This window comes from Typopeltis vanoorti, chromosome 7, assembly GCF_054136105.1.
Source record: "Typopeltis vanoorti isolate ZY-2024b chromosome 7, IOZ_Tvanoo_1.0, whole genome shotgun sequence".
Taxonomy (NCBI): Eukaryota; Metazoa; Arthropoda; class Arachnida; order Uropygi; family Thelyphonidae; genus Typopeltis; species Typopeltis vanoorti.
Window position 1 is genome coordinate 124,427,637 of NC_143555.1, and position 24,901 is coordinate 124,452,537.

General features: G+C 35.8%; 1 protein-coding gene across 3 annotated transcripts in view; it reads right to left on the minus strand.

Moving 5' to 3' along the window:
* LOC150105032 (TGF-beta receptor type-1-like) overlaps positions 1 to 24,901 on the minus strand; it is a 458,896-nt gene that overhangs the window by 197,170 nt on the left and 236,825 nt on the right. Inside the window, exons 1-2 of one of the 3 annotated variants that reach the window (XM_090395459.1) lie at positions 5,464 to 5,484; positions 1,235 to 1,407 (exon numbers count right to left, since the gene is read on the minus strand). The exons of 1 other annotated variant lie outside the window; for it this stretch is intronic. The gene's annotated coding sequence lies outside the window, so the exon portion shown is untranslated. Of the gene's footprint in view, positions 1 to 1,234; positions 1,408 to 5,463; positions 5,485 to 24,901 lie in introns of those variants that run through there. One more of the 3 variants, XM_090395460.1, reaches the window with a different exon arrangement.

Below are 24,901 nucleotides of genomic sequence, written 5' to 3' on the forward strand. Positions count from 1 at the left end.
CAAATAACGGATTTGTAGTTTTGTGAATAAAGTAAAAATGAAGTGATAAGTTACAATTTGTTACTACATCTGAAGTAGATACCTTCACCAGACTAGAAAAAACAGTCGTACCAAATTCTAACAATACGACTGTTAGAATTTGATTATTTTACAGAGACAAACACCTGATATTTTAGCCAATCACGTTACTTAAACTCAAAAAACGTTTGTTGTAGAAAATAAAAAGGTATCGTAGCGTGCAGATAACAAGGAACCAGCATGAATGTATCAAAAAAAAAAAAAAAAAAATGACCGCCATTGGAATAGAAAATCAATAACATTAACAAAGTTTATAGCCAGAACCGTTCTTCATTTAAAGTATACCAAATGATGAAAATAATATGGGTAGGAATTTCAAAACTTTGAAAAGGTGATAAATTTCTTGCTTGCTGTGATTCCAAAATAGTTATTTGAAGGTAAACATTTTTTTCTTTACAATTTTCTTTCTTTCTTTCTGAGCTATATTCATTTGAAATAAGAATACATAATTATTTTTTGTGTTGGAAAGAATATCTAATATAATAATTGTGTTAAAATATATAAATATCCCTACTGTAAAAAAAAAAGAGTTGGGGTGAGAGGACAACAGTCAAAATACAAATTTAAGTAAGACCATAACATTTTTTTTTCTCCTTGTAAAATTTAATGCCACAAACTAACCAGATTTTTGTTATTTTATTTTATTTATTTATTTTTTTGACTCAGTGAATTAAAAGTCTTATTTGTTCATGCAAGCCCTCAAATATATCAAGAAACTGTCAACTCTTGGCAGCAAAAGAAATCGGGTATATTAAATTAATAACCAGAATTTTAGTGGAGAAGATTTCACCTGAAATGTTACAATACTGCTAGAATTTGGTTATTTTACAGAGCCATTAGATATTTTAAACCGTTACTACACACACACACGATTTCTCACTTAGGTACAACAAATTGGCGACCGGATAAGAGAGAGATCTTTAAGATAAGAGTTACTGAGAGATTGAGAGATCTACAGTGTTGGAAAATAAATTCACATTTTATTTATTCGTTAATTTTGCTCAGTTATTCTGTTAGAATATGTAATTAAACTGAATTTTAAAAGTAAAATAAAGAAAATAACCATTCAATTTGAAAAAAAAAAAAAAATCATTTCACTTGTCAGAATTTCATACCCTAACAGCACTCGGAATTCGAAACAGGAAATTACACTTACCCTAAACAAAACGGCGCATAGACTTTCCCACCAAGCTTGGGCAACAATGGGAAAGAATCGGATAGTAATCTAAATTAAGTAGTCAACTAGCTTTTCTGGTTATTTAAAGAAATATCTTTCAACTCCTATGTTTTGTGTGTTTTGTGGTGTGAATATATGTTAGCCACAGTAACCTATAATGAAAAAGTGAACAGCATTTTCAGACTTGTATTTGTGTTCTGTGAATATATGTTAATAATCAACAATTTAGAATATTCAGAATTAATTTTGCTCAGTTATTCTGTTAGAATATGACCTTTAAAAGTAAAATACAGAAAATAACCATTCAATTTGAAAAAAAAAATAATAATAATAATAATAATAATTTCACTTGTCAGAATTCCATACTCTAACAACAATCGGAATTCGAAACCGGAAATAACACTTAACCTAAACAAAACGGCGCATAGACTTTCCCACCAAGCTTGGGCAACAGTGGGAAAGAATTAATACAGAGAACCAATCGGATAGTAATCTAAATTAAAATTAAATGTAAGCATTAATTTACTACACCAATGAATTCCGACGGTAACGAAGAATGAATAATTTTAGGATATGTGTCATTCAAACATGTGGATACTAATCCCTTAGTCATATGTAAGTATTTGAGAAATATCCAAACTTGAGGAAATGCTACCTTTTGAACAATATCCCAATTTACGGATGTGACTCATGTCATTCCCTTTGAAGAAAACCGCTCGCTGGGGGATATTGCAAATGACGAAACCACAGCATCTACGGTCTGTAATCTAAAGGACGAAGTAACTAGTTCAGGTTATAGTATTTACAGAAATTTCATTCTTTGTGGTTTTTGTGTTTGTGTTGTGGATATAAAATTCAACTATTTTGGAATATTCGTATTTAGAAGTCATCTGGAAATCTGTAAGTACTTTTTTAACTTAAACATAACAACTGCTCATATGTTTTTGGTAAGCATAATTCTAATACTGAATAGTTTTTTTTTAACCTAATCACACCCGTCATCACGATGTACTCTAAGAATTCCCAAACTTTAACAGTAAAGAAATACCCCATAATGTATTGGAAATTAGTACAACCATCTATATAAGAAAAAAAAGTGTGTGTGTGTTTGAGTGACACCAGTATATAATTAATTATTCAGAAAAGTTCGAAAGACTGTCGCCATCACGACTTACTCTAAGAATTCCCACCCTTTAACAGTAAAGAAATACCCCAAATTGTATTGGAAAAATTAGTACAACCATCTATAGAAGAAGAAAAAAAAAACTGTATGTTTGAGTGACATAGCATATAATTAAATTATTCAGAAAACCTCGAAACTGTGAATTTCCAAACACATAACGTCACGATTCTTATCTCTAAATATCACCCACAAGGCAATAAACGAACCAAAAACATCACATGATATTTCTGACAGACAAGGGCCCCAGCAAAATTCCAAACATTCCAAACTCAATAACAACAAACATTCGCGTCACGATTCCTTATCTTATCTTGATCTCCATCTTGTCAGAAGTGTCCACAATCACGACACGATTCCTTAACCACTAAAATCATCCTTCCCATTCAAAACAATAACGTTACTTATTTACAACTAACAATGACGTCACTTATCTACATCTCATAACAACAAACATTCACGTCACGATTCCTTATCTTATCTTCATCTTGTCAGAAGTGTCCACCAATCACGACACGATTCCTTAACCACTAAAATCATCCTTCCCATTCAAAATAATAACGTCACTTATTTACAACTAACAATGACGTCACTTATCTACATCTCATAACAAACATTTACATCACGATTCCTTATCTTATCTTGATCTTATCAGAAGTGCACCACCAATCACGACACGATTCTTTATCTCAACCATCACCCATAATTCCATACGCGAACCAAAACACAACAACTGAAGCCATTGACGCATATGCCCACAGGGAAATTCCTAACATTCCAATCCCATGAAGCCATGCCCACAATGACGTCATCAACCAATCCCCCTAACACTGGCTCCCACTGATGAGGCCTCAATAAAAGTCGAAACCGGTCGGGGTAGTGGCCCATCCTATTATGCATAGCATTATACAGGGTGGTTCAAAATTCCACGTACAAACTTTGAGGGGATGTAGAAAACATCAAAATCAACCATATTCAAATAGGAAAGCATGACCAGAAACGCCACCCGAAAGTAATAGGTGGCGCTGTTCCTCAGCGCTCCAGATGAGCAAATGGGGTTTCCTCATTCAAGCTTTCGACGTCGTACAAAGAACATGCATCGTTTTAAGAACACTGCGATGAGAGACATGCACCTCATTTATGGGTTGGCTGACGGTGATGGACGAGCCGCTGTATGAATGTATCGCGGAAGGTACCCAAACAGACGTGTACAGCATCACCAAATGTTTGCGCATTTGCATCAGAATTTGTGTGACTATGGATCATTCAGGGATCGCAGGCATGATAGTGGGCGGCCACGATCGACGCAAAATCCCGCCATGGAAGAGGAGGTGTTGCATGCGATGGACAATAATCCAGAGACAAACCCACGTGCCGTTGCCTCTGCTATAGAAGTATCTCGATCCAGTGTATTGCGCGTTTTGCACTCTGAGTCCTTACATTCATTTCATCTGCAACGGGTCCAGTTACTGATGGCCGAAGATTATCCTCAACGTGTGGAATTCGCGCAGTGGTTTCTGCAGAAAAGTGCTGTAGACCCGGATTTTCCAACTTGTGTTTTGTTCATGGATGAAGCTTCATTTACCGGCGAAAGGGGGGGGTCTTCATTCACCACAATGCTTGCTTATGTGTGGGCCCAAGAGAACCCACACGCTGTGCGATCATGCTGCACAACAACGCTTCGACATTAATATATGGGCAGGTATCGTCGCTGACTGTTTAGTCGACCCATACCTGTTACCACCCCGACTGGACTCCCAGAAGTATCGGACCTTTCTGGAAGAAGTTCTGCCGGATTTACTGAACAATGTTCCAATGACTGTGCGTCGGCAGATGTGGTTCCGACACGATGGGGCTCCAGTCCATTTCAGCATTTATGTGCGTCAGTATTTGGACAGGTCCTTTGGAGCTCGATGGATTGGACTTGGGAATCCGACGCATGGCCCCACGCTCACCAGATTTATCGAGCATTGATTTCTTTCTGTGGGTAACCCTTAAAGCCATGGTGTACGAAACGCCTGTTGCCTCTGACATGGACCTCGTGGCAAGAATCGCCATCGCCGCTGCTAATATCCGGAAACTCCAGGTATTTTCGAAAATGTACGGCAATCAATGCGTCGTCGGTGTCAGACATGCATTACTGCTAATGGACGTAACTTTGAGCACCTGATGTGAAATCATATTATGTATCCAACTACTATTGAACTGTTCAGTTACGCCTAATAAAGTTTTTTACACTACTTATTGCCTTGTGTTATTTCTGTATCTTTGTATCCCTGTTAGTACCTTCCGGTGGCGTTTCCGGTCATGCTTTCCTATGTGAATATGGTTGATTTTGATGTTCTCTACCCCCCCCCCCTCCTCAAAGTTTGTACGTGAAATTTTGAACCACCACCATGTATACATCCGAAAGGGCGTGTGCTTTGCATTATGGGATACATACTAAGGCAATTGATGTGAAGTCATTAGCCTCTATATACAAGTAGCTTAGACGTGAAGATACTTCACGCGCAAAACATTGTTTTGCTTTCTTGGGTAAAGGATTAAATAAAAGCTAAGAATATAATTTCTTGGTATCTTTAATATATATATATATATATATATATATATATAGCATGTCACGATTATTATTATAATTATTATTGCACTAACACCTCAATGCAGTCAAGATTCACCCTGGGAAATCTACTCAAAAAGCAACTCACGCAAGAGGAGGTGAAGGAATCAAAGGATTCCTTCACCTTCTCTTCAATCTAAACCTTATACACTTGTTGACATTGAAGAGATGTTCCCACTTTCTGTCCATAGCACCAGCCTATTTAAATCCTCCTGAAGTAATCTTACATCAGAATTTGCACTGTTTTGCTGTTTTGTAATGCGCGAAGCTTGCATAAAAATATATATTGAAAATATTAGGTTGGATAAACAATACAGTTATAAATGACACCTTTAATAAACCAGTAAAATAAACAATTAAAAATAAGTCAGAAAGTAATATAGCGCTTTGTAGAAATGTCGAATGACTGACCCAGTATATGTTCGAATCTGAATGGTCTATTTAAAGCATTCAATGATCCATTCCACGTCCAGTTACTAAAATGCAGCTACATTACATAGTCAGTTTGCAAAAAAAAAATAAATAAATAAATAAATAAAAAATAATAATAATAATAAAATAAAAATAAAATAAAATAAAAAAGTTTATGAAGAATTGGTTCTATTTGATTATTGATTCAATTCGACTTTCGTCTGAGCGAATTTCATTATTAACAAATCCCACTGGAGTTCAGCAGTGGAATTTGTTAATAATGAAATAAATGAAAATAAGAGAGATAATTACACAGATTTTCTACATATATACCGATGATAATACAGCAGCCACAGATCCCTATTAATTGTGATCGTAATGCTACTGTCTCTAACTGCATTGTAATTGATCCAGACTATGACGCCTATGATTCTAAAGAAAAATTAGACATTAACCTATTTTTTACTGTGAAGGATAATGATATGCCACTAAAATCAAGTACACAAAAATCCATAAAACTAATTTTCTCAAAAATAAAAACTGAGCAAATCTTTATACAAATATAAAATTCAAACATTAATATCATTTAAACTGCTTGTTGTGAATTTTATTTATTAAAAAGTATAATTTTACCACATTTCATATACAGGAGACGTATAAGAAATTTTTGAACAGACATTAGAAGCAATACTAAATGGTTGACTATAATTAGCAATTACATCTATGTTTACTTTTACTAAACATTTCAGTGATTTTTAAATGATATCACGGTGTTTAGGTAACAAGAAGTTTTATGTTTTGTTGATTCTTATCTAAGAATTACTTTGCATTAATACATGAAAATATATTTCGAACTAACGGATTAATTATAATTAGTAATTACAACCGGAATGACAGGCGAAAAATATGAATTTCTGCTAGAAAAGTCATATTTCCTTCGGTAATTATTTGTTATAAATATTTTTATATTAACGAACGTCTAAAGGTCGAATTTAATTTCTTGTTACTATTCAGAGCACAAATTATGTGCAGCAACACGTATCACTATCCACTTAGCTCAGTGATATCAATTATCATTTAAATGTAGTCCAATAGCTAAACTTTAAAAATCGTGAGATAATGTGCAGTAACATACAAATGTTATCGCAAATACTTCCTGTACTTCAACTACTTTATTGTTGTTCTGAAATAAGAATGTGGAATGAAGAAGAAAAGCTACTTTCACGAAGTTAAAAGTCGACACTGGGAATAGTGGATATGATTACTGCACGTGCTCCGACAGACTTTAATATATATTATTATTATATGTAAGCAACTCCATGGGGTAAGGGACTTATCGAGGGAGAGCTATGAAATGTGTAATCATTGATATCTTTCCTTAGACATGAAGAACTCATAATGTACACCTGACAGTTCATTCAATTCACTCACTTCATGACACGAAAAGATACTGGACTATATGTCTGTATATATAATGTCTGAAACAGTGAGAGATCTATTGAACAAGACTTAAGTCGCCTGGAGGAGGGAAACCCTACTTGCAGGTCCCAACGATCGACTAATTGAATAACTGGCGGGAGAAAGACCTAGAAAAGTTACTCAGGTTGGTGATTGGAATAGAACTGATAATCTATCTTCAGGTAGACAATATATATTATGTCACCCTCATCAACAAAATGTTGTATATTAGCTGTGTACTGGGAACCCTTCGGGTGTCTATAACAAGCAAGGTGTAATCTCACACAGGGATCCGAACTCGATCCTGCTGTTTGAGAGTAGATGCGAGAACCACTCGATTAACTCGGGTCAGCAGTTAATACACAGATATGCGTAATATCTTTTAAAAAAAATCACTACAACTATTGGTTGTGGTTATAGCCTTTCGGCTGTTTAGGGTCAGCTTTACATACGCCACCATCTAGGGCAGTGATGGCGAACCTATGACACGCGTGTCAGCACTGACACACTTGAGGGTTTCAGGTGACACACCTTGGATGTGGAAAGACATTGGTATTCTGATGAAAAAACTGCGATAAATCGTGTAAGATCGCTCTCACTTAAGGCGAAGGTAGGTTTCGGTTCATTGAAAGAATTATATTTTATAGTTAGCCTATTTCTATTTTATTTTGTAACTAGCTTATAAACAACGAGCGTTTTAAGTTTACGTTTTCTTTCTTAAATTATAATTTCTGCATAGTCATATGATATTATAAAAACTTATAAAAGTATTATCAATATTATACGATACATACGTGTTCATGCATGCATTCCAAGTCTCTCGACTGAATAATACAAGTTCTAAACATAAAACTGGCAACCAGGCTGAAAGAAGTACTGATAGTCTTGCATGGTTTGCCACTTATGTAATTTGAGTTGCTGGTGTATAATTCATTTCCAGTAATTGTTAGTTCTTATTAATTTACAATTGACAATGTAGAATTTACAATTAAGACAGGGTACATGTGGAATTATCGGGCTGGTAAGTATGACAAGCTTAGGAGTTTGATTGGTTCAGTGCCATGGCATGTAAAACTGCAAGGGCTAGATGTTGATAGTGCATGAGAGGGGGTTAGGAAGTGTTTGCATGAGGCATTGGCTGACTGTATACCTAGAGTCCGAATAATAGAATCAAGTAGAGGTTAATGGATGAATAACACCGTTAAGCTTGAGCTGCAAAAAAAGAAACAACTATGGAGGGAATTTAAGGAGAAAGGTGACCGGCAGGCACATGAACGGTATAAAGCGCAGGCCAGAAGGGTAACGAGTATGGTAAGAAAAGCAAAAACGGATTATGAAAGAACATTAGCCATGCAGGCTAAAGAGAATCCCAAACAGTTTTTTCGATATGTTGCAAGTAAAAGAAAAAATGTATATGGCAGAATGATTTTAAAGAATGCAGATGGTAGGGAGGTAACGAAATCAGTTCATATAGTTGAATTACTGAGCGAGCACTTTGCAAGAATATATCATCCAGGTGGTGACATTGCAGGAATATACGGGAATTGTGGTGAATAAAGTGGAGGTGGATAGTCTATTACAAAACCTCAATGTAAATACATCTGTGGGATTGGATGGTATACCAGCTCGTGTCGAACGTGAAGCGGCTAAAGAATTGTCAGTGCCCTTGACCATTTTGTTCAATTTGAGTCTCGGGTTTGGGTTAGTCCCGGGGGGGGTAGAAAGAGGGGGGAATAGTTCCACTGCATAAAGGAGGTTTCAGGACTGCTGTTGTAAATTACCGACCGATTAGCATTTCAGGAATCGTTGTAAGGTCTTGGAGAAATTGGTCAAGAGAAGAATACAGGATTGGATAGATGAAAATGGGATACTGTATGGGGGACAACATGGTTTTGTGAAGGGTAGCTCATGCCTCAGTAACTTGTTCACGTTTTATAACACAGTGACGGCTGAACTGGATAAGGGTAATGGGTTTACAGCGATTCTACTGGACCTTGCTAAGGCCTTTGACAGGATACCACATGGAATTCTAATCAGTAAACTGCAGCATATGGGGATGGATATAGGGTTGGTGAGATGGATAGGAGGATGGTTGATGGAGAGATACCAGTGAGTGGTTTATTCAGGAGTGGGGTCCAAAAGATGGCTTGTGACTAGAGGTGTGCCACAGGGTTCTGTTCTTGGACTACTACTTTTCAATTTGTTCATTAACGATATAGGAAAGGATCTGAGAGGAAGTGTTCACTTGTTTGCTGATGATGCAAAGTTGGGTAGAGCAATTGTGAGTGGACAGGATGTCAAAATTTTGCAGGATGATTTGGATAGTTTGGATGGCTGGGCTAGGGAAAATGGATGTCAATTTAAGCGTAAGGTTATGCATTTTGGAGTGAAAAGATTTGCAGCAGTATATCACATTGGTGGAACCATACTCCAGGAGATTGACGAGGCCAGGGATTTGGCAGTGTTGGTGGATAGGGAGTTGAAGTTTAGGGGGCACATCACAAAAGTGGCTAAATCAGCTCATCAAATCACTTGGTTGCTGAAAAATACTTTAACAAGCAGAGACAAACAAGTTATTGTTCCTCTGTATCAAGCCTTGATAAGACCCCATCTAGACTACTGTGCCCAGATATGGACCCCAGCGTTTCTTCTTGATGGGGAGGAGGTGGGGAGGATCCTGAGACGAGTGACCAAGATGATAGCAGGTCTATGGAATGAACCTTATGAGAACAGGTTGAAGATTTGTGGGTTGCAAAAATTGGTTGATAGGCGGAGAAGGGGTGATATGACTGAGACATTCAAATTACTGAAGGGTTTCTATAAGATTAATTCAGATGATATTTTTAAGAATAGGACTGGTGGTGGGAGGACTAGGGGCCATACATGGAAGCTGGGCAAGAATGTGGTTAGCAAGGGTGGTAGAGCTAGGTTTTTTACTTGGAGAGTGGTGAATGAGTGGAATAAGCTGCCAGAGTCTGTTGTGGGTGCTATGACTGTGAATGAGTTCAAGGCGAGGTATGATAGATACTGCATGAATGTCGAATAGTTGTTCTTAACATGATGTTAGGGTCTCCCTCGATGAGTCTGTCGACTCCTTGGAGTTTCCCGAAATAATAATAATAATTAATTATTACTGATTAATTACCGTTGTATATAATTGTGCTCTTTTTTAATTTGTGAACCCTTTTACAATGGCAGCTAGCACTAATAAAAAAACTAAAATTATCACAGAAAGGAAGTGGAAGAAATTTCCAAGATGCCTGGACTGAACAATATGGTGTTATTGATAGAGGCAATAAAGTTCTCTGTAAATTGTGTGGTAAGCTATCTGTGAGTAGAACTTGGAATGTAAAAAGACATTCTGAAACTAAGCACAAATGGCTCCTAGAAAAAACTTTGGAAGAACACAAAGAATAGATATTCCAACATCTAAAACTGGCAGAATCACAATCAGGGACTTTAATTAAATTTGTTTCAGGACCTTCAAATTTAGTAGCCGCAAGTTACAGTATTTCACATACTATTGTTGAACATGGGAAACCATTTCGTGATGGTGATTATATTAAAGAAGCTTTTGTAAAGTGTGCACCATTTTTAAGGAAGCTATATAATAAGGAAGCTTATATAATAAGGAAGCTATTGTATAGCGCATGAAAGAGTTACCATTAAGTAGGAATGCTATTAAAGACAGAGTTATATCAATGAATGCTAGTATAGAAAATCAAATACAACAAGACTTGAACTGATGCCATTGTTTTTCCATTTGTCTCGACGAAACTGCAGTTATTACGTCATCAGCTCGGTTGGATATTATTGCAAGGTATGTTCACGGCGATTCTATGCACGAGGAATTGATAAAGTTAGAAAATTTACCTCAAAACACGACAGGAAAAGACATATGCGACTGTGTTGTTAAAGTGTTTCGTGAGAAACAGATAGATTTATCGAAAATATTTTTGATTACAGCTGATGGCGCGCCTAATATGGTTGGCTGTAATGTCGGTTTTATCAAACAATTTACAGAATATGTTGATCATCCCCTGGTTTGTTTCCATTGTATTATACATCAGGAGACACTGTGTGCGAAATCAGGCTTAAAGGATTTCGATGATGTGATGAGAATTGTGACAAAGGTAACTAATTTTATTGCTGCCAGGACTTTAAACAAATGAGAATTTAATTGACTTTTAAGCGAAGCTGAATCAGTGTACAATGGTCTATTAATGTACAATAATATTCGATGGTTGAGTCGTGGCCAAGTACTTGAACGGTTTGTTGAATGTCTAAATGAAATTAAATTATATTTAAATACGAAGGGCACGGAGCACGAATTTTCTCAGTTGAACGATTCTGCTTGGCTCAGTAAGCTGATGTTTTTCACAGATTTTTCATTGCACCTGAATGAACTTAATATACAATTGCAAGGTTTCAGAAAATCTGTCGATGTTATGTTTGGCACGATCAAGAGCTTTGAGAATAAACTCAAAATGTTTCAACGTGATTTAGAAAGTAACAATTTTAAGTATTTCCCAAGAGTGAAAATTTTTTGTAACGAAACCAGCCCCAAATATCGTGAACAATACAACCAATCTATCTAAGTTTTAAAGTCAGTAACTGAGCAGTGTTCTTCTAGATTTGACCAATTTCGAATGTCGGAACAAACAATCCAATTCATAAAGTATCCTGATGAAACAGAATTCATGGATCTTAAATTAGGTGGCTTTGAGTGGTTGGATTTAAAAGATCTAGAAATGCAACTAGCCGACTTCCAGTGTAATCCTATCTGGAAAAGAAAGTTTATTGCTCTTAGAAATGAATTCGAAGAACTTGAGCGGGAACGTCTGCATGATACCGCGTGTAAAAATTCAGACGGTGAAATTCTAAGCGTGTGGAATAGCCTTCCCGAAAACTTTCATGCTTTTAAAATCTTTGCTAAAGCTCTTCTAACAATTTTCTCTTCTACATACTCTTGTGAAACTCTATTTTCTACCTTAAATAATATCAAATCGAAAGGGAGAAATAGATTGAGCAATGATTTGAGCGTTGCCTGTGTAGCATTAAAATGTACACACTATAGCCCTTCTATAAAGCAACTTTCTACCAGTACTCAGCAACAGAAAAGTCATTAAATGTAATGAAAGTTTGTAATTTTATTTTATTAAATTAATTGTATAATATGAATTCATAGATTTTATATCAATGTTCTATTAAATAAATAGCCTAATATGATATGTATAAGTCACCATCTATGATTATGTAGTTAAATTTATAATGCATGTATGCAAGTGGCACATCAACAATGTTAATATTTAAAAAAAAAAAAAAAAAGATGTTTGACACACCTGGGTAAAAAGGTTCGCCATCACTCATCTAGGGAAATGACTAAGTGAGCAAGTGGTTTCCCGTTGCCTTCCTTGTCATACCATATCCTATGACTGTACGCTGTGTGTTCACGGGGCCAGTTTGCCTGCTTGCGGGATGAAAAACCCCAGATAAACTGGTGGAAAGAACCCTACTGTCCATGCGCAAGACCGGCTAACTTGGTTATGGCTGAGGAAGATCCATAAGCTCCTCACGTCGCCGACGAGAATCGAACCTAGGACACTTCTTCCACAGGCATATGGTTGCGAAGCGCAAAGCCACTAGGCTAATCGCGCGGACCCCACGACTATTATGTATAATCAAATTTTCGCAATCTCACAAGTCCTTATCCCCGATTCGACTATCATCACCAAGCTGATATGTAATGGTAATGATTTCAGTAAATTTTGACATTTCTAAAAACCTGCACTCTATACAGGACAGTGTTTCCAAACTTTGGAAGAAAAAAATGATCGGATTTAACTCCGGAGGTCGCGGCTGATTTGACAGATACAAACAAATTGTTTAATATAAATATTCTTACACATATCCAGTGTATAGCTTGGAGGTCATGAGTAGTTGCGCATGCATATATTACGAGTGATAGTCCACACTGTTTATGTGGTCAGTTTTGGTTTAACACGTGTTATGTAAAGGTGTGTGATATTTCGTAGTAAATGGTATCTGAAAGATACCGCGACCTCAGTATAGTCGTCAGTGTATAGTATTGGTTTAGTTGTTTTTTTATTTACCGTTGAAAATGGCTGGAAAAATATATCGACTGGATAATCCATCAGATGTTGAAGAGATTCAGCGATTTTGTTACTCGAGTCCGATGATGAGAATAACAGTCGAAAGTGAAAGTGATATTTGATAGTAAATTGTATCTGAGAGATACCGCGAACTCCGATGCCAGTATAGTATTGGTTTAGTTGTTGTTTTTTCTTTGTTTCTTTGTTCAATAATTTCTAGATTGTAACTGAAAATAAATAAACCATCATGTATTATATTTGCAGTGTTTTTTTTTTAAGTTTTATCGCATTTTAGCACATACTAGTAATGAATGTATCTCTCAGATACACGCGACCTACGCTGCAATTTTTTCGACCGCGACCTCCGCAGGGTTAAATTGTGTTAAGTGTTTGTTGAGTACCTTAAGGGCTAAATTTCATTCCATTCCATTCAACAAGAGCAGTTATTGCTATATAAAATTTCTAATGTTTTGCTAAATTTTATCTCTGCAAATGATCCGATTAAAACGAAACCGAAGGTGGGTGCGGCGAAAAATTTCCAAGAACATCCCAAAAATTGAATATCAGATTAAATAAAATCCATCCAACTAGAGCCAAGGATGACACCTGTATATAGACGCATTTATTTATTTATACTTATGGCGAAAATAATACAATGCAGCTATAGGTTAATGTCTAGTCCAGGGCCTCATCCGTCACCTCCTAGATGTCACCATGAAATTGGCGCCTTGAGCAGTCTTTCACAATAAGGGTGGTTTGAAAGTTTCCATTTATGTAGTAGGTAGCCACCTCTGCCCTGGTTAGTTCTAATCCTGTTGACAGATGACCAAATCTTTCTAGGAGGAGCAAAACCAGGCTGCAGAGCACAGGGATCTTCAACTAGGAAGCCATTTGTTGGGAGATTGTTATATAGACGCATTAAACGAATCTAATGGGTGCTTTTGCGAAACGTATCTTTTAAAAAGCAAGAATAAATTTTGTACGTAACAGAAATGCACAAGTAAAAAAAAAAATAGTGTCGATAACTTCTACTGGGGCAAACTATGGCAAAGATTACTACAAGATTATCATTAATAAAAAAAAAATATTATTTTGTCAACGAACTCATTTGATATAACTTTTGGTAGTAATGCTGCAGAGAGGAAGATTTGAAACGCATTATTTATCAGTCTAAAATGTCGTGTACAAGCATAACCACAGAAACCTGAGATTTCTGTTGCTTATGCTGATAGCTGACGGCCTCGGTTTTCCAATCGAAGGATTATAGTAGACAATGTAGGACCATAAAGCAATGGAGTCCATATACTGAAGTTCTTGAGAGTTCCGGTATAAAAACCACACAATCCTGAACTGGATAATAAAAAAAAAATTAAATAAAAATTAAAAAAACTTTATTAGTATTATACTTGTTTACTAGTTGCACTTTTTCGTATAATCAGTAGGGAGATCTCGTCATTTCGCTCATATGAACTGTCATAGCTTTATGGTCCTACACTATCTACAATTTAATCTTTGGAAAGGATAATAGAATAGTAGAGGAGGTCAGTAACGCAGTGAACTGTATGAGAACTGAGTCGAAGACGGTAAATGGAAAGGTCAGAAGACTTGAGACAACATGAATAATAATAATAATAAAATTGTCTGGAAAAAAGTATACAAAAGTGTGCACGAAACTAGTATCGGAGTATAGCACCAATAAAGATTTTTCTAAGTTCAAAATTATGAGGTATTTATACCGGAACTACCAAAAACAGTTGCAGTCTCGAAAATTTTGTTCCAGCTTATTTAACATTGTATAACCATGCAACAACAAAAGACACAGCAGCAGGTAACTGTATTCCTCATTTCATTCTCATATTTAGGCTCAATGGCATGCCACAATCAATAACTTGGCTTTATGGAACACTATTTAATGATCTTGATGGGAGCGGGGGGTAATTGTATTTGCGTGTCTGTAAGCCAATGTATTTTTCTGTCCAGTTTGTCTGAAAAATCCGAGTTTCCAGGAAGAAAATCCTACCACCTCAGTATGAGACTGGCTACTTCAACTTCAGTGAAAAACTCTTAAAAAAATAAAATAAAATAAAACTTTTATAAGAAAAACCCAGACGGAGTAGAACCTAAGTATTTCCAACCAACCGTCGTTACAGCCTGAGCTAGGGAGGCCACTGTTGTGCGTATCCTAGTTAAAGTATGCAGGAAAATGATTTCTTTTGTACATCATGGCACCATTGATGGAACTGGGACTAATATGACAAGACAGTAACTATTCGATAACACTCGTAATGGCAATATCAATGAGCAAAATTTGTATAAGACCCTTTGAATAGCGCTAATAATTGAGGTAACGAGAGCCTGGTGTCACAGTTAGTTAAGATATAGCATTATGATGCGAAGAGTATATGCATATGCTATTTTTAGAATGTTAAAATATTTGAACTATTTAAATTGTTGAATGGCACTTTATTATTTACGAGAGAAATAAAAAAAATTACACCGCTAAACCATATATCACATCCATCTAGAACTATAAAAATGGCTATGGATATAGAAGGAGAAACGTTTTTTCTTTATTCTGTCTTAACTAATGTATCGTTGGCATTTTCAAGATCATCAATGCCAAATTGATTTTCCTATAGGAGTCACAGCTTGTTTTTAAACTAGCCACTGCCATATATTTTTCGTTCATTGTTAGGAGAGTTTTCTATATATCTGGCCTTTGTTATATCACACAAAAATATTATTAAATACTTCTTTTTGGATTAAAAGTATGAATTAACACCGATATTACAAAAATCCTCCAATTTAAAAAACTTTGGATTCTTCATTCTTTACGGAGAACCCGGAAATCTTCATTAACACATTCCCGATCTATTTACATTCAACCATTGCCTACCAACACCCTTGACCTACTTTGACACTTCTCACTCCAATGAAGATAAACAATTTCTGTAACGAAACGCCTAGACAAGAATTTCTCATAAATAATCTCCCTTGATACTTGTTCAAAATCTTAGGCAACTAACTAGAGCTTCATTGCAAACTGGACTATTCGGATAAACTCGTTAGCACTCACCATGTTATTAAAAAAAGGTAGTACACGAATGCGCATGTGCGCATATATATATATATATATATATATATATATATATATATATATATATATACATACACACACACACACACACGGTATGCTTATCTTATGTACCTAACCCTTGACATCCGTCGGATACAACTTGGCATTAACTCCACCGATAACGAAGAAAATAACATCTATGTAGTCAACCATACCCACTAGCTTCGACTAATTAAATCAATATTTTAATTCGAAAATAATACTAACCTTTGAAAATTCTCTGAATGGATGATTTTTCATTAAGAACTCTGTTCTACTGAGTTGTGAAAATAATGTTTGGTACTTCAGTAATGAGAAACAACACACACACACACACACGCACGCACGCACGCACGCGCGCGCGCGCACACACACACACACACACACACACACACACACACACACACACACACACACATACATACATACACACAGAGTGAGTGAGAGAGAGTTAAGGAATGTTCTCCGAATAGAATAAATAAGTTCTTATTTAAAAAGAAGCACATGGTTAGCCAAAGTTCTTGTAAATAACTGGGAAGAGGAAAAAATCGGCTTATTCCACAATGAAAGAAAGATAATAATATGAGTCCAAATCAAGAAGAACATATGTCATGTTTTAACAAAAACCGAGCAAAACGAAACGATCTGATACTTTTCATAGAAAAGGATATGGAAGTTATAACCGCTCTCTCGCCTTCTAGTAACAAGCAAACTATGAAAAAACTTTATCCAGGATAAAAGTTCTAATAAGAAAATGACTGTTATGCCGGCAAAGGTTGGTCGATTGGTAGAGCCTCTGCTACTAATGGCTCAGTAAGTTGGAATTAAGTAAGTTGGAAGGGATCCAATCGTTCGATGCTGTTGACACACTCTCCCTAGATGAGTCTTTGGACTCCCTGGAGGTGTCAAATACTATTAATAATAATAATGCTCCGTAAGAACTTTTTTTTTTTTGTTAACTGCAGCTCAAGAATATGGTTGCGAAGTTCTCTCTCTCGTGTGTGTGTGTGATAAAAGCTCTAGTACACCATCACTTTGGTAAACATTTTTAATGCGTTTAGCAAAACGTGTACCTTAGAATTCTGTCTGAACACGAATATAACAACTGTTCTTTGGCTGGATGAATTTTGATGAAATTTAGTATCTGCGATATTTGCAATACTCTGTGGAGTCATTTCAATTTTAGTTAAAATATCACTATTTTAGCTTGTGAGAAAAACACACAGATTTGAAACGATATAACAGTGTACAGGATTATGTATACCTCTTTATGATTTTTCACAGATTATTTTCATTCTTTATTTATTCATACCCTTAGGTGGTGAGTCGTTTTTCCCCTCTAATAAAACAAAGCAGTACAATATACGTACTCTTAATTCTTAGTGGGTTTTATGTGTTATTTTATAATTCATTTGTGAATTTGATATTTGACCGTATCGGTATATTCCAGCAGCCCTTAGCCTAGTGGCTTTGCGCTTCGCAACCATATGTCTGGGGAAGGAGTGTCCTGGGTTCGATTCCCGTTAACGACGTGAGGAGCTGAAGGATCTTCCTCAGCCATAGCCAAGTTAGCTGGGCGTGGACAGCAGGGTTTTTCCCGCCAGTTTATCTGGTGTTTTTCATCCCGCAAGCAGGCAAACCGGTCTGAGGACACATGGATTACAGTTAGGAAACCCAGCCATAGGTCTGATTCGTCAGCCTATGCTGGTTCCGGAGCCCGGATAAAATTTGGGGGGGACTAGATGGTACCGTGAACTCCCATAAAAAAAGGCGGGGAACGCAGTATCATCACACCGAATTTAATTTATTTATTTAGCAGCCCTTCCATGAAATCGGAGAACCGCAATAAACTCATGACAATTTTTTCATCCTGATATTATTCCTTTTAATGTTTATGCGAGACAATAACATAAATGAACGTCACGATGTTCGTTAGTATTATAATATATGGCAGGCAGTTACCTAATTACAATCCTATGTGTTGTTTTGTTACCGATCTACTCTTCTAATTTACTCTTCAGTATTTATTTCGAATGCTGTCAGCAGCACTGTACGTTAATTCTGCATTACAAAACAATAAGTAATAATAATCAAACAAAAAAGTGCTATGTGTTGATGATATGCTCAAATTTCAATGATGATCATTCAGTTTTATTCTAAACACTTCGCAGACAAAAAAGAAAAATTACTCTATATACGCTTGTGTTATATGCAGTGGCGCACTCAGAATTTAATCTTGGGGGGTGGGGGGTTGAGTAGACGATTTACGAATACATACTACGCACTGCATACGACCTATGACTGAGCATCTGCAGTGATCGCCAATACATGATAAGTATAGTATAGAAATAGAAGACACAACATAAATAAACAAATGAATTTTAATTAGGAAAAGATTTTTGGAAATTTTCTCGGCTTTTATTTCCTTTTTTTGGGGGGGGGAGGAACAATGCCCCTTGTCCCCATCCTCCCAGGGTGCGCCACTGGTTATATGCATAACAAAATGATTTTTACTGCATTCTATGAAATGCAATAATCGTTTGGCAAATCGGTTCCACGTTTGTCCTAATACCTCTTGCCATTGAATCTGACCTATGAAACTTTCTTTAACGTACTTTCCTGTCAGCTTCAGCAACTCTTTGGATAAAAACTATTGCATGCAAAGACTAACAGTTCGAAGCATAAGCAAAGCATGGGTGTTTATAAACACCTACTGTGGATGAATTAATACAGCTTTATGAGTTCAAAAGACTTGTCTTAATTAAAAATTCAAGCAGTTGTGCATGACCCCGTAAAGAGATTCCTGCGAAACGTGAAGATCACACCAGCAATATCCTTGATATTCATACGTTAACTGTAGAAAGTGGAAGCAGAGCCCGTGAAACGATACCTACAAACAAGGCATAATGCAGAAAGTGACCGAGTGAGTCTGAGAGAGAGAGAAGAGAGAGAAATATCTTTGCCGACACCAACTGTGAACCTAGCATAACAGAAATCGCGCATTTCGTTTCTGGAATTATGTCTGTGAATTGGTTTTCAGGCTGTTTTGTCTGTTTGGTAGGATGAAACCCTCCAGTTCTCGGGTTAAAAACCATGATACATAGAGGACCAGCTAACTGACCTTCAGTTGAAAATCCCTTATAAAGGTTCTTTCCATCATAAATGGGATGTAATCCCAACCAAAAGGCATCGTCATTACCGAACTGAGCTTTAGAGGCTTCACATACTAACGAATAACACCAAGTGTAAGATGATAGTTACTGAAATTATTACAGAACTGACCAAGGACCATAAACAGGATAATCTTCAGTTCAATTCAATGATGTGCCACTCGGAAGTGCACGGTGGGAAGTATACATTATCCGACATGGAATGTTAGCTGTAATTCGATAATCGGCGTAATCATTTCGTTTGCTAATAATACGAAAACTGAAGAAGTGCAGGAAAGGAAACAACGACATTTATTCACTACTCATGTGAATAATCTTATTTTATGAAATAATATCGAAGACCTGTATAGTTCTAGTCAGTGACGCCGTACTAGATTGCCGAGGCTCAAAATTAGCATTCATTCATTTGTTCTTTTCAGCTGTTTCCTGTTGCATATTACGGTAAGCAAGCATACTCAACAACTTATCGTCTAAAAAAAAAACAAGTTTTTTCATGCCCATCTTCGAATGATGCCTGTAAATAAAATTGGCTATGGCGGATCTAAGAACATTTTGTAGTATGTACACAAGAAGTAACGTTATTGAGTTGCGGAGTTGGTGTTATACAGTAAAAACAGTTATATAATCATACACGTTTTTATAATACAGTAATATTATAACTGTCACCTAGGAGACAATGGATCTGGTTTCACAAGTTGCTATTTTTTACTAAGCGAAAAAAATATATAAATAAATAAACGAAAAATAAATATGTTGGACAAACAAGGAAAATCAAAAAATAAAGAGGAAGAACTCGACTGAGTGAGATCAGAAAGATAATAAATCATAAATAAATGAAGAAATCATAAATTAGTTATAAAACAAATAAAAATTCCAAATAAGGCTGAATGAAAAAAAAATAGCTGATAAACAATTCAGAAAAAGTCAGAACTGTTTACAAATTAAACAATTTAGACTTTATCTAAACTTTTTCAGAATTTTTTTTGTTAATTTTTTTATATTTGAGATGTATGGGTAGAAAGAAGAGACAACGGATATAATTATGCTGGGCTTTTTTTTTCTTTTTTTTTTTAACAACGCCATAAAGTAATTTATATATGTCAGTATATAGTACTTTCAGGTGTTGCAGTTCGAACACTAGAAGAAAAAAAATCGTTCTGTGAATATAGAGGAAATATCATTGAAGACAATGCTGAAAACTAAATTATTAATTCGCCATCTCTTCCCACTCGTGAGTACAGTAATGTCGACCATACCATCGTTACGAAATTTGAATTCCCACAGTATTACTCAGCACTCAGTGGGAAAAGAAACTAGAACAAATTGAATTATGGCATCGTATTCTTTGGTTTTACCTTATCAAGTGAACTTCGTTGTTCTAAAGAAACGAGTGATAAATAAAACATGAGTTTTTGTTCGTATCTTTACAGTACAACTACACATATAAAAGCCAAGAAACTCCACTCACTCAAGGACAACATTCTACAGAGAAGCAAATGAAATTCCTAAGTGAAATCCCCAGTGAATTACTAAATGCATTCTCCTCAGAGAACGACAATGTAAACGGTAGTCGCGTACCTTCTTTTATGCCATTTAGAAAGAAGAGCTACTTAAGGAAACCTGCAAGAATAAATAATGATTACATTTTTTTTTTAAATTCTCCTTCTTCTCTTCGTCGATTGTTTAAGCAAAGCAGAAAGGAATAAATTAAAATAAATATTGAATCGCTGCTTTTCAGGTGACATAATTATTGTATGAAGATTGTCTTATTCGTCTTACCCACATGATGGGAAAGAAAGGAGCAATAACTTCCACCGCTTTTCATATTCTCTTAGATGTTTTGCACTAGGCATATTAATCTTGACTTGATCATTATTAGTTCTAGTTACTGGTTTGTCGGCTGATAGTAGCAGGGAATTAGGATTGTTCACAATTACCGCATGATGAATGTGTTCATCGGCTAGTCTGCATGTTCTGAGAGAATGAAAAAGAAAAAAAAAAATCAAGCATCCTCCCATCTCTGTATGAGATCATTTAACTCAGGTTCTATTCAAGGAAAATGTCGTTTTCTTTCTGTCTTTTGGAGACGTAGTGACAGGTGTGTATGGGGAGCACAAAAGCTAGCACTATAAGTGTCAAATCATTATTTTAACACCGTTTTCAAGAAGTTATCTGACAGCTGCTGCCAATCGTGACGTCACCGGACAGTATCCATTCGTATTGGAGGTCCTAGAGAGTTGATCCCATCTCCATCGAAATTTCTATACAGCACGTTCATGTCATAAAATATAGCGTGCAAGATTTCACTGAGATCAGATGACGGGAAACTAACCGAAACCGAGCATGGTAGACAGAAGGACAAAGATTGTGTGTTATTAATATACATTACCATACGCAAGAATGATTTCCTCGTTTCTAAATACAACTGAGCCTTGCCATTCACGAGGATTATACTCTTGAAGATTAATCCGAATAGCACAGTGAAGGACTTATGGGTTGAAAATAAGTGGGTCACGGGTGTGAACGCTGTATATCATACACTTATTTTTAATATATACATTCTTTAATATGTATATGTATGTTGCGTTTCTGTGTAAGTTTTATGGTTATTGTTAAACGAATTTTTATAGTTATTGTAATAAGAAACTTGTCCATGAGATGGCTGAAATACAAAATATAAACATTTATACCAACTAAAAAAATAAATTTGTTCTATGAAACTTCTCGAGACGTTTCACGAGTAGCAGTCTATGGAACCTATATGATTATGAGTAGCGGAGAGTTACCTCGATATTCGCCATTTATTATATGTTATGTATTAATAATGTCAATTAAACGTTACGCTAACCTGGCAGCATTATTTTGATCTCATCAACCAGTTTTCCTCAGGAGCCAGATAGAAACTCGGAGCTCATTTTTTGTGAGTTACAATTCATAAGTAATCTATAAATCGTTACAGCAATGAAAGAGAGAAAGAATAAGAACAACAACACTGACATACCAAGAATGTTGCACTGTATCTGTATTGATCTCTGGAATGAGCAGAGAAAGATTATGTTAGAAGAAAGATTATTTCAACTGACCTTAAAAGGAAACTGATCCTACGATCTTGACCAAATTCTCACTGACATGACTATAAATGGGTTAAACAGCTATACCAGTAGTTGCAGCAGAAGAACTAAACGTAACTTAGCAACTTTAACAAAAATATTTAAAAAAGAAGACTATAGTAAGAAATCCTGCAACCTTGTTCCACTCATTTTCGGCAACAGGTGTTATTGGTCTCATATTATAACTTCACAATAAATATGTGCAGGCATTTCCTTAACAAACCTTTGAGCAATCGTTAATTTCTCTCGCTCTAATGTGGATTTACAGTAGAGTCACTTCTGTATGAGTGAACAGAAGAGGATTGTTACAAGCTAATGTAAGGTACAAGACAAATCATAATAACAAAACGTACAAACATCTATGTTATAATTACAACTTACTTGTTCCTGTATATTCATAACTGAGAATTATGCAGTTACTGCAACTACTTATATTATAAAGAACCACATTAAGAGGATTATGCGATTAGCGAATTTGGTGATGTGTCTTTCCCGGAATGAAACCTGTAGATAAAGAAGGTAATTTTCCTTAACTGATGCCATTATCTCTCTCACAAGGTGCTTGCTGGATCTAATTATCAGCTACGAAATCACAATGTACAAACTAAACTTCCCGCTATAACTTGAAACTTAAGCTAATTAAGTGTCACACGAGAAGGAAATTACTGTTCGCCTCTGTAGGGCGACGCATCCCAGCTAGCAAAGCAGGCATTAACTAAGCTATCACTAAAGTGATTAACAGTGAAAATTTTAATTTCGAAGCGTGAAATTTTTAACATGTATGGTAAACGCATTCTCCCTAGAGAAACTGAGTTCTTCAACTATAGGTTACCTAGCTTTATATAACAAACTGACTCCAATTTTATTATAAAATACCATTATGTGGGTTTTATGAGCAGGCATGCATTCCATGTCCAACCTATGAATCAGAAAACAGCCTGGTAACCTAAAACTGGTCGAAAGCAATAAATGAAACTATTTTCTGTAGCCATTAAAAATGCTCAATTTTTCTCCACGGTTGTTCAGTTCAGGTAGTAGTTTTTGTTTTATGGATGGAGCTTGAGTAAAGTTGGTTAGAATTACTGCTGAGGTAGCTAAGGTCAAAAGGTTTCGATAACATAAACAAATAGTTCAAATCCTTCTCTCTAACCTTAAAATTCTGGTGAGCTTAAAACATGGAGGACTTAAAAAAAAATGAAAGTGTATATTTTAAATTAATAAAGCGCTTATTTCATTCATATTTTTCTTCAGATCATGGGGCTTTAAATTTTCTTATTTAGATAGTATTCATATCAGAAAAGTTCTTAAATTGATTATTTTAATGTATTTACATTAAAAATATCTTTTCATTGTTTGTTTGTTTTTAAGATTAAAAAAATTCAGCTGTAATCGGTAGAGTCTATCTAAAAACGGTTATTAAAAATTTTTGAATCATCCCCCTCCTCACTCCATACCTTTCCCACTTGAGGCTATGATATTAAGAGTGAGCCTCCACAGCTTGGTAAGTATAGACAAAGCCCTCTGGTTGGAAAGACCTAGATCCGAATCTCGTCTAGGGTGCGAAGAACTTTTATCAGGGCTTTTCAACCGGAGGCGAGCAAGCTGGTCTCAAACGGCAGGTTTTTTCCACCCGGAAACTTGGTTTTTCTGTCCCACAACAACAGAAAATGACCAGCAGACACACGTAATTTACAGACAAAAGAATCCTTATAGCCACAGGATTAAACGCCTTATCATCGAATAATTACGAAATCCAATGATACTTGGATTTAGAAGGTCATGGGCGCTTTAAGTGCCTATAAATAATCACTGATGGTGGTAAGAATACGCTGTGAGAGAAGAATTTTCTTTAGCCATTTTCTTGGCTAAAGAAAATGCTTAAAATTCTTGCAGTCTCAAGGGATCTCAACCAAAATTTCCGACGTCGGTTTGGGTTGTAATTAACAACAAGATATACCTAAGACGAAGATTGTCTTATGTCAATTACGTAGTGTTGAGGGTCTGTCGTCTATTTTGCGAATTGAAAATCTTCCACTTCTGTCGGAGACCGGTTAGTTTAGAGTCAGTTGGAAATGCCTAAGAAATGATCCTCAGGATTAAAATTAGGACCAAGGTCTTCATTATGTATAATAAAATAATATATATATATAAGTGTGTGTGTGTGTGTGTGTGTGTGTGTGTGTGTGTGTGTGTGTGTGTGTGTGTGTGTGTGTGTGAGAGAGAGAGAGAGAGAGAGAGAGAGAGAGAGAGACAGCAATACTTCATTTTATGAAAATTTTAGAAACTATCAGTTTTAATTACTAAGTTTACTTTTTTAAACAGAATCTGATATTAATAAGATAAACCTGCTGATTACTGAATAAATATTTATTTAAATAAAATCAAAATATAAAAAATAAGAGCAATTGAATGAACAAAAAAAAGGTTTAAAACACTAAAAAACTGTGTTTTACAGAATGAACCTTTATATAT